The sequence below is a fragment of the Pseudorasbora parva genome, chromosome 14, assembly GCF_024679245.1.
Source record: "Pseudorasbora parva isolate DD20220531a chromosome 14, ASM2467924v1, whole genome shotgun sequence".
Lineage (NCBI taxonomy): Eukaryota > Metazoa > Chordata > Actinopteri > Cypriniformes > Gobionidae > Pseudorasbora > Pseudorasbora parva.
The window spans coordinates 16,021,548-16,039,880 of NC_090185.1; the positions used below are offsets into that span (position 1 = coordinate 16,021,548).

The 18,333-nt window shown below is 40.8% G+C and overlaps 1 long non-coding RNA gene across 1 annotated transcript; it reads right to left on the bottom strand.

Moving 5' to 3' along the window:
* Nucleotides 1–9,851: 9,851 nt before the first annotated feature.
* Nucleotides 9,852–18,185, bottom strand: LOC137039456 (uncharacterized). The gene is made up of 4 exons (XR_010897655.1): nt 18,086–18,185; nt 13,472–13,591; nt 13,176–13,373; nt 9,852–10,178 (listed from the first exon to the last, which is right to left on the bottom strand). It is a non-coding gene; the product is annotated as an uncharacterized lncRNA (long non-coding RNA).
* Between the last annotated feature and the right edge of the window lie 148 nt (nt 18,186–18,333).

Genomic DNA, 18,333 nt, shown 5'->3' on the forward strand with positions numbered 1-18,333 from the left:
TTTTATATTTAGTCCGAGAGCGTATGCAAGTGTATGCACACTATACTGTCCATGTCCAGAAAGGGAATAAAAACATCATCAAAGTAGTCCATATGAGACATCAGTGGGTTAATTAGAGTCTCTTGAAGCATCCAAAATACATTTGGGTCCAAAAATAACAAAAACTACGACTTTATTCAGCATTGGCTTCTCTTCACCGTTTGAATCTTTATTTGAGGATTGAACACAAACACGGAAGAGAAGACAATGCTGAATAAAGTCGTAGTTTTTGTTATTTTTGGACTCAAATGTGATACATTTCATATTTGGCTGAACTAACCCTTTAATGTTAGTTATGCCACTGTTGAACCATACATGGTTAATTCTACAGTTATTGTAAATTATAATGAATGTACCTTAACTATTTAATCAGTTGATGTGAACATTACTGATTTAACGGTTAAATTTTGACATAATAAACTGTTCAACTTCATTGTATTTATGTGTGATTTGTGATAAATGTATTTGATGCAGAGAACATTATTACATTTATTTGGTTTAAAATAGCAACATTTACATAATAATAGTGAGTAATATAAATTAATTCAACTAAGTAATTCAAAATGTCAAATGGACAAACATTATAAAATCTACTTAATTACTTCATAAGAGTAAATAATACAGATTTATAAAATTTTCACAATAGTTATGCTCCTTTTAAAATTAAATTTACTTGATTACTTTTAATAAATACAACATGCTAAGTTAAATATAATTAAGTAACATTTACTTAATGTCTTTGCAAATGTTACATTTATAGTTAAGTACATTTTACTTGATATTGGCAAGTAAGTTGTACTTGATATTGCAGCAGTAAATTTTACTTAGAAAAACTGAGTGCAAATTGTTACAAAGATTTTATCAAGTAAATCTTACAAGTTGTTTTTATCAGTGAATATTAAGGAATGGCACATATAATTTGACCCAAGAAATGTTTAAACTAGTGCTAAAACAAACATATTATTATGTACAGTATATATACTAGATATAAACTGATACTGAATCAAGATCAAAAGCATTACCCCCAGGTACAGGTAATCGAGGGCTTACACGTTACTGCTGGTGTAGTGGCTTTTACAGTCATCACCATCACCTTAAAGAACAGGGGAAATGTAACACATTTTATAAAAAACAAACTGATATTCTATCTTTAAATTATTTATTTTGTACGTTACATTCATCTGTAAACCGCCCAAGAACAAGTTTCACGTGTTTCTATAGATTTCTATAACAGGTCGTCTAACTTACCGACTGTGACCGTGAATAAACCCGCAGACAGGAGCAGAATAAAGACGACGGAGGAGGGCATCGATGCTCTTCCTTCCTTCTTCTGATGAAGTCTACAGCTCTGCCAAATATACTGAAGGTTCCCATCCCCATACCTGTTTTTGATCAACTGCACGATGAAACGAAAGTGAAAGAAACTTATCTTAATGTTTAAATCTGAAAACCACAAAGAATTTCCATGAATCTTTTTTTGTTGTTGTTCACTTTTAAGAACAAACATGTTGTATATGAGCGCCTTATTGATTCAGTGTCTGGTTTGATAGCTGCAGCTTCAGAATATTAATTAAAGGCATTTTAAGAGGGTGCAAAAAAATTCTCACACGTGTATATGTGTGTAGCCTACTTTTGAACACATCAGTTGAGATATATGCAATGTATTAACCAATAAACAAAAGCACATAAAATTAACGGATCTCGTTTAGCCTACTGATAATTGCGTGGATTATTCCGTATTTCTTCTCACGAAGTCTCCGCGCACTTCGTTACGCTTTAGTACACACGTGGATTTGTTCTTATTTTTGTTCTAATGAGAATTTGGAGCAACCATTCTAAATTTTCACGAGGTCAGTCATTTGCATAAAACACACCCAAACTATTTCCATATAAATGCTTCAGCGCACCCTATGCTCTTTTTTAGAAAAAAAAATCAGAATTATGACATAAAAAGTCACAATTAATTAATATTTATTTTTTATTTTTTTAGTAGCGGAAAGGATACTCCTCGAAACCATATCCTCGTAGGTTAAATAAAGACAAACAAACAATCCGAGTCGTGACTGGAGAAACTAAAAACCTTGCGAACCAAAATATGTTCTAATGTTTTGCGAACATTCAGTTATACAATTTTGATGTCCTCTGAACATTAAAACTTCCAGCTTTTTAATGTTTTAAAAATGTTATAACATCATACCCACTATCGAAATATCGCAAATGTACATATCGCAATATGCATATCGCAAAGGCAGCAATATCTGAATGATTTTAATAGGCTACTTCAACATTGTGAAAACTGTATGTATTAGGCCAATGCGTATAGACTGGGCACACAACTGTTATTTATGTGACTTTCTTGATGTTAAAAAGAGTTATTAAAGGCAATAACTTGTGAAAAAAAACTCCTTGCAGTCTCGCGCTGTCTGACACACACACCGAAACGTGTGCACAAGCCGCCTCTCTGAAAGTGTGTGATCCCTTTAGTTCTGTTTCATTTCCTGTTACACACTCAAAACTGTCAACAACACACACATTTATGTCAAAACCGCTGTAATGACGAACATTCATGTAAAAACAGTCGGTTATGCTTTAAGTGAAGGATATCATTTGAGGAAAGAAACCGAATGCGTGTCGATAGGATCTGTGCATTAGGTCTTAAAGTGACAGTAAACCTGTTGCTGTCTGTCAAACAACAGAAGAACAAGAGAAAATCACTCAGTGCTCTTGGCTGAATAACCTTTGTTGCTTTATCATCAGTATATAATTAATTAATGTGACGACTACTGTTTTTAGTTCTTATTTTTAATGACAGATAAATTAAAATAACCAAAATGTATAATAAAGCAAAATAGAGAGAGCTTTGGTGAGAACTAAACACATATTCAATTTCTTGCTAGAAATGACATCAGAAGTGAAAAAATATTTGTAAAAAACATACATTTACACAAACTGACCAGCAAACTCAACTTTCGGACACAATATTTTTTCCCCAGCTCAACTGTCACTGAATGGAAAGCACAGGATTGTGGGATATCAAAGGCAGTGAAGGACACATGTACTGCTGCCTTCAAAACTCGATCAGATGAAGGTCTCCCAGGAGACAGGAAGTGGAGCTAACATTGTATTTGGACGTTGCTTGATGCCTTCCTGCCTTCAAATGTGTCCTCCGAAGGCAGTATTTTCCAGGTTACGGGCGCAGCCATGGTCTTCACCTCACAGCCGGTGGAAAATAGGACTCATGCTCATGGATACGGTTATTAACATTACTGTAGTATGAAGCAGAGCAAGACCGAGTGTTGTAGAGCTGAGCAAGGCCGCTGGAGCGATTGTTATACAAACACGCACCTCGCGAGCACCGGGGCTTTTATTATGACGGGACGGGACACAGTCGCTGGGCGCCCGTACTATTTTCGCTTTTCTGGTCATGAGTATGAGGTAATGCAGCTCTGTTATTTTATATTAGATACATTTAAGTGTGTTTAAAATGATGTTATGTTGTTTCTCTGTGTGTTCGCTCAGCAGCTGCTCTGACACTTGTTGCTCACTGCTAAGAGAAAAGCATTTCTACCAAATAAAACCGGAAACCGAGGGTAACGCAGATATGACGCCATTGACAGGAGACTCCCTCAAACCCTATGCTGAGACGTCCCGGGTCCTTAGTTAAAATAGCAATTTTCTCACAATTTACAAATAGTTGGAAACATTTTGGATGTTGTAGTACTCAACTAAACAAAATATATAACACTGGTTTTTGGATATTTTACTGCAAAATTACTACATAGTGCACCTTTAACACATTTTGTGTTGGATAGTGTTGTTTTACATTTACACACATGCCACATAAAATCTGAAATAAATAATAACTTACATTACATAAAATTACACAAAATGTGATAAAATAGCCCTAACACAAAAAAAAAAATGAACACTTTTTGTGAGTGCATGACATTGTCACATTTCTATAATTCACATAAGGATTGTTAGGCTGCATAAATTAGGACAACCAGAAACGGGAACACTTTCCATTAGCCTACATCCAATGGATTTGTTACACTATAAGAAGAATGGCTTCTATAACATTTGTCTCTCTGTTTATCCAGAGGTTACCACCGTAGTCAGCCATGTGGTCCACACAGACAAAACACACAAACCTATTCTTTAGAATCTGTGTGCTTTATTATAAGCAAAGACAAACTTTAAAAAATGTGATGTGTACTATTAAAGCCTTGAAGTAAACTGAACTTAACTTTCAAACAAACAAAAATAACTAATTTAGTGCCCTCTAAATTCCCTAAAAGAAAGAAAACACAAAGAACAACTTCCCTAACTCCCTTAACCCAAACCATAGAACATTATATACAAAAGAAATGGCATCACACAAGCAAGTGTTACAAAATTCACAAAATCAAAATGGAAACCAAGACAGAGCAAAACAAATGGCACGCATTTGGTATAGTATTTTGGTTGGTTATTTTCACAGGAACCAAGAAAGACAAGTCAGGATCTCTGCTTGAGTGCAGGCCACACCTTTTCCTGCAACTGACACACTCAGAAGCACAACAAACACACACTTCTAAAAGACATGCAATGTAAAATCCGGTAGCCAATGCAATAAAATGTGTTTTTTTTAAATGTATTAGTTTAAACTAAAGCTTGCACGGCAATAATCATTTTATTAGAAGACCAAATATCAAGAGTTGAGTTTATGTATTTTGGCTAAATTCCATATTTTATAACATTAAGAGAAAATTCAAGAGAGATACCATCTTTTAACCATCTAGAACAATTTACCATTTTGCCACACCTAATTTTAAAACCCTTCTTTAAATTCCCTTCTGTTTTATATTTAATGTCTAATATATATAAAACAGCAGTTAAACATTTACAAAATCTATAATCTTTTAAAAAAAGGCCACATCTCAAAAAACAATGTAACCGATACAATATAATCTGAAAAGGAACTGTGAAAGAGATGTGGTTTCCTAATGCTTTAACAAAGGTTGCTTTAATAAAATACATTGACAACACAAACTCACTTTTCATCTGCTCAGTAAAGCAGGTCAGCGACACAGAATTATGGGAATTCTGCATCACTCATTGTTATTCAAATGCGACTGCATTTTAGAACCTTAAAGGAAAGAACTCAAAAAGGAAAACGTCTCGGTTACGTATGTAACGTAAGTACTGAGGAAATGGGGTTCAGCTGCCTTCAATCTCAATCAAAACAATCCAATGACATGAAAATGTCATGGGTCTGCGGAATTTGCCTAATGCAACCAGGCCCCACTGCGTGGGTATAAACGGCATTGCATAGCAGTCACGCATTTATGTTACCTGCTAAGGAGCCGAGGCCGACCAGCGGTACAGCGGATGTGGCATGGGGACGTAACGTCTCCATTCCCTTCCTTCAGGAAAAGTTTTTCAACCCCACGGGTGGCAAGGGTCTTGCCAAGGGAAGACACAAGCTCAAGGAGACTTGCTGTGGAGAATGCACATGTGACGGTTGGCCTGAAGGGGAACCGTGCACACGGGGCACCTAGCCTGACACGAGGGCTGAGACCATTCGGGCATGCACTCTGGTGTCGGCATCAACAGTGCTGGAGGAACTCCAGATTGAACTCCTGAGCGAATGAGTGCACGTATCCAGTCGGTGAAATGGAATGGCACCGCAAGCAAAGACACCAGCGTGTGTCCAGTTACTGGCCGTCTGGGGCGAGTATACGAGAGGACACAGGCTCCACTCTCAGATTATAAAATGGCGAATGTGTTGGGTGTCGCCTGCGGTGTTGGGTGTACAGCTCTACAAATGTCTGTCAGCGAGGCGCCACGCGCTAAAGCCCAAGAGGCAGCTACGCTCCTAGTGGAGTGTGCTTTGACCCCAAGGGGGCATGGCAAGCCCTGAACCTTGTAAGCCAGGACAATGGCATCCACTATCCAGTGAGACAACCTCTGCTTGGAGAGAGCCTTCCCTTTCTGCTTCCCTCTGTAACATACAAAGAGCTGATCTGAGGTCCTAAAGCACCGTGTCCTGTCTACACAGGCGCCAAGGGCGCATACTGGATAGAGCAGTGCCGAGGATGGATCTGCCTCCTCCAAGGGCAGCGCTTGCAGGTTCGCCACCTGGTTCCTGAAGGGAGTGGTAGGAATCTTGGGCACATATCCAGGCCGGGGTCTCAGGATGACGTAAGAGTTAGCCGGCCCGAATTCCAGGCATGCTTCGTCAACCTAAAATGCCTGCAGGTCCCCCAACCTCTTGATCGAGGCCAGAGCAACAAGGAGCACTGTCTTTATTGACAGGAACTTATGCTCCACCGTTTGCAGAGGCTCAAAGGGAGTCATACGCAGGGCAGTTAGGACCACTGCGAGGTTCCAAGATGGTACCTGTAAGGAGCAAGGGAGATTTAATCTTGTCACCCCCCTGAGGAACCTGCAGATCAAGTCGTGCTGTTCTACTGTTTTTGAGTCCAGCACGTCGTGGTGAGCAGCTATTGCCGCCACGTAGACCTTGAGGGTGGAGGGAGACAGCCTTCTCTCCAACCCTTCCTGGAGGAAAGACAGCACGGACCCGACCGGGCATTTAGGGATGACCATTAGGACCTGCTCCCTGTCCTCCCTGATCTTGCACAGGAGCTGTGCGAGAAGGCTCACTGGGGGAAATGCATATTCACATCGGCCCCGCGGCCAGCTGTGCGCTAGTGCATCCATGCCAAAGGTCCCCTCGGTCAGGGAATAGTACCAGCGGCAATGGGAGGAGTCATGGGTAGCAAACAGATTTATCTGTGCATCGCCAAACTGGTCCCATATCAGCTGAACCGATTGGGGATGGAGTCTCCATGCCCCTGGGCGGAGGCTGAAACCACGACAGCTCATTGGTTGCACGGTTCAGGTCCCGGGGAATGTAAATGGCACAAAGTGACCTCAGATGCTGCTTCTGTCTCCATAACAAGAGGTGGCGGGCGAGTTGTGACAGCCGGCAGGAGCGTAACCCACCCTGGTGGTTGATGTACGCTACTGTTGCCGTATTATCTGACTGGACCAGCACGTGCATGTCCTTGAGCAGGGCTCAGAAGCGGTGCAGGGCAAGACGTATGGCCAGCAACTCGAGGCAATTGATATGCCACAAACGCTGAAGCTCCTTCCAGGCCCCAGCAGTGGCATGACCATTGCACATGGCACCCCAGCCCCTGGCAGAGGCATCCTTGGATACCACAACATGCCAGGAAACTCTTTCTAGGGGAATTCCCACCCGTAGAAACTTGAGGTTCCACCACGGGGTAAAGGTCTGACGGCAGTCCTAGGTCACTTGTACCCGGAACGTGCCACGTTGCCATGCCAACCTCCGGACTCTGTCGTGAAGCCAATGCTGAAGCGGTCTCAAATGGAGCAACCGGAGATGGGTTACTGCACCTGCGGATGTCATATGCCCCAGGAGCCTCTGAAATGGTTTCAGTGGGACCATGTTCCTGCGTTCGATCTGACGAAGGCAGGTCAGCAGAGACTGAGTGCACTCGCTCATAAGCTGCGCGGACATGGTGACCCAGTTGATCTCCATACCGAGAAAAGAGATCCTCTGCACTAGGCAGAGTTTGCTCTTTTCCCAGTCTACCTGATGGCCCAGATGCGTAAGATGGTGGAGAACCAAGTCCCTGTGTTCGCAAACCTGCTCTCACGAGTGGCTGAGGATCAGCGAGCTATCGTTCAGGATGCGAACCCTGAGCTGCCTGAGTGGTACTAGGGCTGCCTCGATGACCTTCATAAAGACATGAGGAGACAGGGCCAGCCCGAATGGAAGAAACGGTGTACTGGTATGATCTCCCCTCGAAGGCAAATCGTAGAAACGGTCTGTGTCGAGGAAGTATGGAGACGTGAAAGTACGCGTCCTTTAGGTCGATCGCTGCAAACCAATCGTGTGGACGAACGCATTCGAAAATGTGTTTGGCTGTCAACATCTTGAAGGAAAGCCTTTGAAGGGATCAGTTCAAGATGCGCAGGTTCAGGATTGGCCGTAACCCACCGGCTTTCTTGGGTACAATGAAGTAAGGGCTGTAGAAGCCGGACTTCATCTCGGCTGGAGGGACGATCTCCACGGCACCCTTCGCCAGTAGGGTGTTGATCTCTGCACGCAGGACAGGGCCATTGTCACCCACCATCATATAGAAGACTCTCCAAAAGCGGGGAGGAGATCGTGGTGCGGGCGAGCCAATTGGACAGTTTAAAGAGCGCTAGCCACGCCCCCAAAAACTGAGAACTGAAAAACCGGCGTGGGGCAGCGAAGTGGAACGACCGGCCCAGACTCGGGAGGCATGGGAGCAGCCCGAGTTGTGGGCGGGGTTGAGTTCCGCACCCTGCCAGTGGAGACCAGGGGAGGTGGAGTGTCCCGTGGGGGTTTTGACTGGGGGGGGGGGCTGGCGACAGAGGGGACTGAGAGTGGCAAGGCACTGAGGTGGCACACACGCTCTTGGGGCTCGGAGGTGAATGATTCGGTTCTTTCTTTAAACAACAATAAGGTGCCGCTGGCCCCTTTTGGGGGGCCAGCAGTGGGTTGGGATAAAAACAAAAGATTCTCCCCCGGCCCTCCTCCCCTGTCACCGTCTCCTGAGAGAGAACCGAGTTCGCCTCAGAGCGCCCTGTCTCAGGACCGCCGCTTAGCCTGCCGTTTAGCCGGCTTCAGGGCTGAGACAGGCTTTGCCACCTTCCTACGGGCACCTCGGCGCTTCGGCCCGGGTGAAGGCCTCTGCTGTGGCCAAGCAGGAGGGGCGGGCGCTGCAGGAGGGCTCCTGGACCACTCAAGTGGACATCACCTGACCTACACCCCGTGTGGTCAACTTCGTCGGTGGCCGCCCGCATGAGAGCAGGGGAACATGCAGAGGAACACTGTTCCCACAGTGGGAACATGATGCATCCATGAACGCCCACTCAGCATGCACTAAGCCCAAGCATACCAAGCAGCGCTCATGCCCGTCAAGCGGACTAACCCGCTGACCACACCCAGGAACGGAGCACGGGCGAGACATCTTTAAAAACACGTGCCATGTGCAGCTCTTTTAGAGAGGAGTTTTTTCTCAGGCAGAGAGCTGAGACGCCCAGGGAGAACACACAGACCTGCACAGATCAACAGGAATGCGGAACTCGCTGGAATTCGCCGTATCACCAACACTCTGGAGATACACTCGTCTTGAAGAGAGAAATTGGTTAGTAAGGCAAGTTGACCTCGGCTCCGAAACAGAAACATAAATGCATGACTGCTATGCAATGCCGTTTATACCCACACAGTGGAGCGGGTTGCATTAGGCAAGTTCTGCAGACCCATGATATTTTCATGTCATTGGATCGTTTTGATTGAGATTGAAGGCAGCTGGCTTTCTAAGCGAAACCCCCTTTTTGTCAGTACTGATGTAACTCGAAGTGTACTGCCTGAAAGGGAACTTGTTAACAGTTTCTTTAAACAGATCCTGCTAGTTGTGTCTCTGAGAGTTGTGCTGTTAACAAAAGCTAATACAACAGCAAAAGTGCCAAAACTAAACTACAACGTAAAAATGACCACATTTTATGTTAGATTTTAGTCCTTTGAGTATATCCAATTGTATCAAACGTGCAATATATTATACAGTTCAATATTAGTATAATAATTAATACTAAAAGTGGAAAAATTTGTAGGATTTTTTTTTTTTTTTTTACTCGTGAATCACAAGTAAAACTTTCCCAATTAATTACAAAGAAGAACTAAAAAAGTAGAAAGACTGAAATAGTATTTTCTTGTAACACTTAATCCAATAATCTGTTTGTTTATTTGTTTTTTACAACAATTTATTGCAAAAATATTTACATTCATATTGTGGCGCAGAGTTAGACAGGTTAAAAATAAAACAGAAATAATTCTAATTACAACACATCCACTAGTCTTGTATAATCTGCATTGAATTTGGGACATTCTGCCGTGTGAGAGTGCGTCGATCTCCACAATCCATCAGTGAGTGATGTGACAGACGCTTGTGGTTTAGAAGCCGGTGTTCGGTGGCTGCAGGTATGCGGGGTTATAGGCCGGCTGCTTGGTCTCTGGGGGCAGATGAGCGATACCGGGCTGGGAAGGCGGCAGCATGGGGTACGGGGCCTGACTTACACCATATGGACCCTGACCGCTGGGATATCCGGGTTTTGATGAAAATGGAAAAAGACAATAATGCATTATTTCAAGGAAAATATCGGTATATGGTCTCACTCTGTCCAGTATAGGTAACTTGTCGGTTACTTGACAAAACAATAATAATTATTTGAGTATTTGTGATTTATGTTACCGTTTAAAAGACGTTTAAAATAATCGTGTCAACAAGTGTTTATTTACTGTCAGACTGATGCAATAATTACATCTTATACAGTATTGTTCAAAATAATAGCAGTACAATGTGACTAACCAGAATAATCAAGGTTTTTAGTATCTTTTTTATTGCTACGTGGCAAACAAGTTACCAGTAGGTTCAGTAGATTGTCAGAAAACAAATGAGACCCAGCATTCATGATATGCACGCTCTTAAGGCTGTGCAATTAGGCAATTAGTTGAAAGGGGTGTGTTCAAAAAAATAGCAGTGTCTACCTTTGACTGTACAAACTCAAAACTATTTTGTACAAACATTTTTTTTTCTGGGATTTAGCAATCCTGTGAATCACTAAACTAATATTTAGTTGTATGACCACAGTTTTTTAAAACTGCTTGACATCTGTGTGGCATGGAGTCAACCAACTTGTGGCACCCCTCAGCTGTTATTCCACTCCATGATTCTTTAACAACATTCCACAATTCATTCACATTTCTTGGTTTTGCTTCAGAAACAGCATTTTTGATATCACCCCACAAGTTCTCAATTGGATTAAGGTCTGGAGATTGGGCTGGCCACTCCATAACATTAATTTTGTTGGTTTGGAACCAAGACTTTGCCCGTTTACTAGTGTGTTTTGGGTCATTGTCTTGTTGAAACAACCGTTTCAAGGGCATGTCCTCTTCAGCATAGGGCAACATGACCTCTTCAAGTATTTTAACATATGCAAACTGATCCATGATCCCTGGTATGCGATAAATAGGCCCAACACCATAGTAGGAGAAACATGCCCATATCATGATGCTTGCACCTCCATGCTTCACTGTCTTCACTGTGTACTGTGGCTTGAATTCAGAGTTTGGAGGTCGTCTCACAAACTGCCTGTGGCCCTTGGACCCAAAAAGAACAATTTTACTCTCATCAGTTCACAAAATGTTCCTCCATTTCTCTTTAGGCCAGTTGATGTGTTCTTTGGCAAATTGTAACCTCTTCTGCACATGCCTTTTTTTTAACAGAGGGACTTTGCGGGGGATTCTTGAAAATAGATTAGCTTCACACAGACGTCTTCTAACTGTCACAGTACTTACAGGTAACTCCAGACTGTCTTTGATCATCCTGGAGGTGATCATTGGCTGAGCGTTTGCCATTCTGGTTATTCTTCTATCCATTTTGATGGTTGTCTTCCGTTTTCTTCCACGTCTCTCTGGTTTTGCTCTCCATTTTAAGGCATTGGAGATCATTTTAGCTGAACAGCCTATCATTTTTTGCACCTCTTTATAGGTTTTCCCCTCTCTAATCAACTTTTTAATCAAAGTACGCTGTTCTTCTGAACAATGTCTTGAACGACCCATTTTCCTCAGCTTTCAAATGCATGTTCAACAAGTGTTGGCTTCATCCTTAAATAGGGGCCACCTGATTCACACCTGTTTCTTTACAAAATTGATGACCTCAGTGATTGAATGCCACACTGCTATTTTTTTGAACACACCCCTTTCAACTAATTCAACTAATTGCCCAATTGCACAGCCTTAAGAGCGTGCATATCATGAATGCTGGGTCTCATTTGTTTTCTGAGAATCTACTGAACCTACTGGTAACTTGTTTGCCACGTAGCAATAAAAAAATATACGAAAAACCTTGATTATTCTGGTTAGTCACATTGTACTGCTATTATTTTGAACAATACTGTATGTATTTAAGTCCAAGGTATTGACAAATTTCATGATTCAATTTCAATTCGATTCTGATTCAATACGAGTCGACAGTACAGGGCAAATTTTCAAAGAAAAACTAATGCTGTAAACTATACAGGGAGTCGGCTTGTACATTGTATATAAAGCAGTTAATATTAACCTTCAATAAAATAAACACATAAATTACACACAAAGAAGTTTTTTGTAATAATAAAATTATAATACTAACTTTATAATTAACTCTCTACTTGATTTGTTTTTGAAATGTTTTCTAAACATTTGGTGGCTGTCATAAAAACGTTACAGGATTATTCCAACATAGATTAAATACTGAAGAACAGTAAAACTTTAATGAGTATGTAATATGGAGCATATATTTAGCAAATCCTCCTCTCTAGATTTTATTTGTCTTGCTGTCTAGCGAGACACTGAATCATTTTGGTCACTGAATGGGTTTTTGTTACAAACTGATGTCTTTCCGCGGTTGAAACACTGAGCGATTACATGAGACATGATACAGATTTTGTTAAGGTCTACTGTATCTTTTAACACACCTTCATATGTTTATTCATGTTTATTTTGTGCTGTAACTAATAGTAAAGAAGAAGAGATGATCCATTCACGTGTGTTTCGAACTGCCGCTTCGCTTGATCAAGGCTCTACAGTGATCTGTACCTCCACACTAAAGAACGCAATATCTGAATTTTTTTGTTTAAATTTCATAATAAAATTGACAAAATTTGAAATCTGATGCTCCATCTGAAATCAAATACTTCCCTATATAGGATACGAAAAACAGTACGTCAGAATAGTAGTGTGTCCAAACACATAGTATTTGAAAACAAAAAGAGTAGGTGAAAAGTTTCCGGATGATTATCTACTTTCGCAGAGATTCTGAAGTGTGCATTTAATGAAAACTTTACTATCCCATGAGGCCACGGGAGAGGATATATGAATGACAGTAAAGCCTAACAACATGGCGGATCTAGTACGCTCAAATTTCATTCATATTATATAAAGAAAGGGTAATTGAAAACTACAGGTATGTGTGTGTTGGAGCAGGGTTGGAACTAAACTAAGTGGAACAAAATAAGTGTTGCACCCCTGCTCTAGTACTAGGCCTTCTTACCGGTCATGTTATATGGGGATGGGGGTGGGGGTCCTGGTGCGTATAGCTGTCCCTGATATGGTCCCATCTGCATAGGCTGACCGCCGTAGCCCGGTTGAGTCGGCACAGGCTGGTATGCTGGATACTGAACTGGCTGCATGACAGGCGGCTGCTGAATGCATTGTGTATTCATGACTGTAGTTACATGCGTTTCTACAGCTGTGGGAAAAACAAGCCAAGTAAAAATTATAATGATAATTTTACTACCAGCCTAAATAATGTAACATTATACATTCTATTAACACTAAAACACTTACGTTTGGGCCTTTGGCACATTTCAAAGATCAAGCACCAGGGGCAGCAGCAGCAGCACATGACACACAATGCAGATGACCACAGTCACCACTATTACTGAAACAATGGCGTTGATATAATTTCTGTGTGGACAGATTACAGAAATATAAATATTAAGCAAAAAGAATTATAAACACTCTTTACCATGTTCTAATATATGTAATATAAAAAAAATTATTCTAATGTTATTATTCAAATGTTATGTATTTATTTTCCTATGTATCTGCATGATTAAAATCATGACTGGCCATTAAAATTCACTTCTACACTCAGTTTTTTATTGGCATCTAATGAACCTTTAAAATGCTCTTCACATTTCTTTTTAGAACTGTTCACTAAAATATTCTTGGGGGAACCGAAAATGGTCCTTCAATGGAATGGTTGCGGGGGAAAAAATCATTTTTTGGAACAGTTATTATCTTGTAGGCCCTAAGTACACTAAAATTTTGATTTCAACTTTCAAAATAAAACGTTTGCAGCATTAATAATCAAGTTGCTTGCGTATTGTAGGAAGTAGGCTAAATAAAAATATCTGTCCATTCACTCCATTCACATTGAAATGAGTATGTTCTTTATCTTGGCTTATTAAAAATGCACAATATCAAATCAGGATTTAAACCCAGGGTCCTAATTGCAAACTTATCCACTGGACTAACACATATAGGGCCCTATCATACACCCGGCGCAATGCGGAGGCAGGCGCAACACAAGTGTTTTCAGATAGTTTTTCTAGCGTCCATATTGTATAAATAGCAAATGCATTTGCAAATTGCACCCATGGGCATGCCGGTCTGAAAACAAGGTGTCAATGACACAACTACTGGGGTAAGAAAAATAGGTCATTATTGATTGATCCAATGTGTTTTTGAAAATGGTACAGGTCTGACAGGTTGCCAGGATGGAGTCGCGGTAAATTACATCATCAGACTTCTCATTCAGTGAGGTTTGCTGTGCTGCGTGGTCACGAAAACTGTCATTTTTGGTCTGAGGTGCAGCGGCAGGCACATCCGCTTCTCACAGAGTTATATTTGGTGGTTATTGGCCTTGAACGGCTATATATATATATATATACACACAAATGTACGTGTAAAAATTCCAAGCAAGTCACAGTCATTTATGTCTTAAATAAAAATAAACAAGTAAACTGAGAAAGATAACGCAAGTGTTACAGACCGTATAAAAATACCCAGAGCTATAGAGAAGCGCTTAAAGCGACAGCGGTCTATTTTCCTGCTGTCTTTCATTCACATTAATTAAACAACAAAAGAGAATCTCTTACTGCTCTTCACTAATCCACTTTTGTAACTTTAATTAGAGTAAATATATATTTCATTTATACAATGAAGACAATGCAGTGTTTTTACACATGATTAATTTACATTTATTATTTTTTGTTCCCTTGTAGTATTTTTTTTTGTCCTATTGCTTGTAATTACTTTCTTATTAATCAAAAATGTTGATATAATAAAATCCTTGTTTAAAGCCAAAATAACTATATCATGATAAAATATCCTATCATCAACCTGATAAAAGCGTTTTGTTTTTTTGCTTTATGTGTGTGTCATGGTCTGCAGGGGTCAGTTCTCAGCCCAATCTTATTCATCCTCTACATCCTTCCCCTCGGTCCTGTCATCAGCAGACATGGACTATCCTTTCATTGTTATCCTGATGACATGCAACTTTATATCAAAACTGCCCCAAGCCCCTCCATAGCTCTGTCACAACTCACTCACAACTCTTGAGGAGATAAAGGCATGGATGAGAAGTAACTTCCTCCGGCTGAACTCCAGTAAAACTGAGGCACTACTGGTTCACACCCCTTATCAGATTCACTCCTCTCCCTTATCCCAACTCATCTTTGATTGCCAGGTCGTCACGTTCTCCTCCTCAGTCACTAACCTAGGGGTTTAGTTTGACCCCCAGCTGACCCTCAATGACCATATTAAACACATCTGCAAAACCTCCTTCCAACACCTTCAAAACATCTCCAAACTCTGTCCCCTTCTAACCTTTCCACATGCAGAGAAACTTGTCCATGCCTTTATCTTCACCAGGCTGAACTACAGCAACGGACTCTTCAGTGGGATTTCTGGCAGAAATATCCAGATGCTTCAATGTATCCAGAACAGTGCTGCCAGAGTCCTTATGAGAGTCCATAAATATGATCACTACACTCACTGCACTGGCTCCCTGTTTCATCCCAAATCGTCTACAAAAGCCTCATGCTCACACATAAATACATCACCAGACATGCACCACCATATCTACAAGAACTCACTTGTTTCTGTCGTGTTGTGGTTTAATTCCGTTGTGTTGTGACTTGGTTCCGTTGTGTTGTGGTTTAATTCTGTTGTGTTGTGACTTGTTTCCGTTGTGTTGTGGTTTAATTCCGTTGTGTTGTGGTGATTTTGTTGTGTTGTGACTTGTTTCCGTTGTGTTGTGGTTTTATTCCGTTGTGTTGTGGCGATTTTGTTGTGTTGTGACTTGTTTCCGTTGTGTTGTGGTTTAATTCCGTTGTGTCGTGGTGATTTTGTTATGCTGTAACTTGTTTCCGTTGTGTTGTGGTTTTATTCCGTTGTGTTGTTGCGATTTTGTTGTGTTGTGACTTGTTTCCGTTGTGTTGTGGTTTAATTCCGTTGTGTCGTGGTGATTTTGTTGTGACTTGTTTCCGTTGTGTTGTGGTTTAATTCCGTTGTGTCGTGGTGATTTTGTTGTGTTGTAACTTGTTTCCATTGTGTTGTGGTTTAATTCCGTTGTGTTTTGGTGATTTTGTTGTGTTGTGACTTGTTTCCGTTGTGTTGTGGTTTAATTCCGTTGTGTTGTGGTGATTTTGTTGTGTTGTGACTTGTTTCCGTTGTGTTGTGGTTTTATTCCGTTGTGTTGTGGCGATTTTGTTGTGTTGTGACTTGTTTCCGTTGTGTTGTGGTTTAATTCCGTTGTGTCGTGGTGATTTTGTTATGCTGTAACTTGTTTCCGTTGTGTTGTGGTTTTATTCCGTTGTGTTGTTGCGATTTTGTTGTGTTGTGACTTGTTTCCGTTGTGTTGTGGTTTAATTCCGTTGTGTCGTGGTGATTTTGTTGTGACTTGTTTCCGTTGTGTTGTGGTTTAATTCTGTTGTGTCGTGGTGATTTTGTTGTGTTGTAACTTGTTTCCGTTGTGTTGTGGTTTAATTCCGTTGTGTTTTGGTGATTTTGTTGTGTTGTGACTTGTTTCCGTTGTGTTGTGGTTTAAGTCCATTGTGTCGTGGTGATTTTGTTGTGTTGTAACTTGTTTCCGTTGTGTTGTGGTTTTATTCCGTTGTGTTGTGGCGATTTTGTTGTGTTGTGACTTGTTTCCGTTGAGTTGTGGTTTAATTCCGTTGTGTCGTGGTGATTTTGTTGTGTTGTAACTTGTTTCCGTTGTGTTGTGGCGATTTTGTTGTGTTGTGACTTGTTTCCGTTGTGTTGTGGTTTAATTCCGTTGTGTTTTGGTGATTTTGTTGTGTTGTGACTTGTTTCCGTTGTGTTGTGGTTTAATTCCGTTGTGTTTTGGTGATTTTGTTGTGTTGTGACTTGTTTCCGTTGTGTTGTGGTTTAATTCCGTTGTGTCGTGGTGATTTTGTTGTGTTTTGACTTGTTTCCGTTGTGTTGTGGTTTAATTCCGTTGTGTTTTGGCGGTTTTGGTTTAATTTTGTACGGCTGCACTACTGGCCCACCGTAGTTTCTTACCCTTGTCTTACCTTTTATTTTTAAAAACATTTATTTAAAAACTTTTTTCTGCCTCCCTGTCTTGCCTTGGAAAACCCCTCAACAACAACAAAAATTTTTGCATGTGGATGTTGCATCATGATATTTATCTCTAGCCACATTTGTCTTTAAATTGACTTTATAAATGTGAACGATATAGCCTTTAACAACCAAGAACTTAAACTATTCATTATTTGTTCTTTCACGAGTTCACACTTACATCAAATTAAATAGAGTAAAGTTTATGCGTAATTGGCGTGCTGTCCGGGGGAGGGCTCCGGGCTCGGAATTTGGCCCGAACCCAGAGTAATCACTTAAATATCAAGCAAAACGTTGGCGCGTCACAAACGTAAATTGCATCCCCGGGATTAAGACCACAACCTCTGTAGGAAACGATGGATGGAGCAACAGAGTGGAAGACAAAACTTCAAGTAACACATTGCAACACATTGTAACACATTGCAAACTACAATAGATAAATAATGTCTATATTAATAAATAATAAATGTCTATTTGATAATAAAGTTTCAGGTTTGAGATTAACCACAACAATTAGATTTAAAAAAAAAAGATATAACACTAAAGCCTACTTATACACAATTCAGAAGAAATAACTATGGACTTTTCCAGTTACAGATTATCAGGGAGAAGTTAAAGTAAACACTGTCCCCAAAATGAAAAATATGTTCTTTTTAAACTCTTAGTCTATACACTTCAAAATTTCTCCCATCATCTGTTCAGTAAGCGAAAGATAATCAGGTAAGTTTTGGTAAGACATGAGGTTGTATTAAAAGGGACTTTTAGGTCTAAGAGACTTTTGGAATAAGAAAGAAACGACTCAAAGTGACTTACATATTGGCAATAGCGCTGCTCTTCCTTCTTCTGATGAAGTCTACAGCTTTGCCAAATATACTGAAGGTTCGTTAATATTGATTAAGTAGGTGGGCGTATAAGTAGGTGCCCCATCCCCATCTATGTTGGGGATGGGTGCATCCGATTGGTTGTGTGTGTGTGTGTGTGTGTGTGTGTGTGTGTGTGTGTGTGTGTGTGTGTGTGTGTGTGTGTGTGTGTGTGCGTGCGTTGCTCATAGCTGGGCAGTT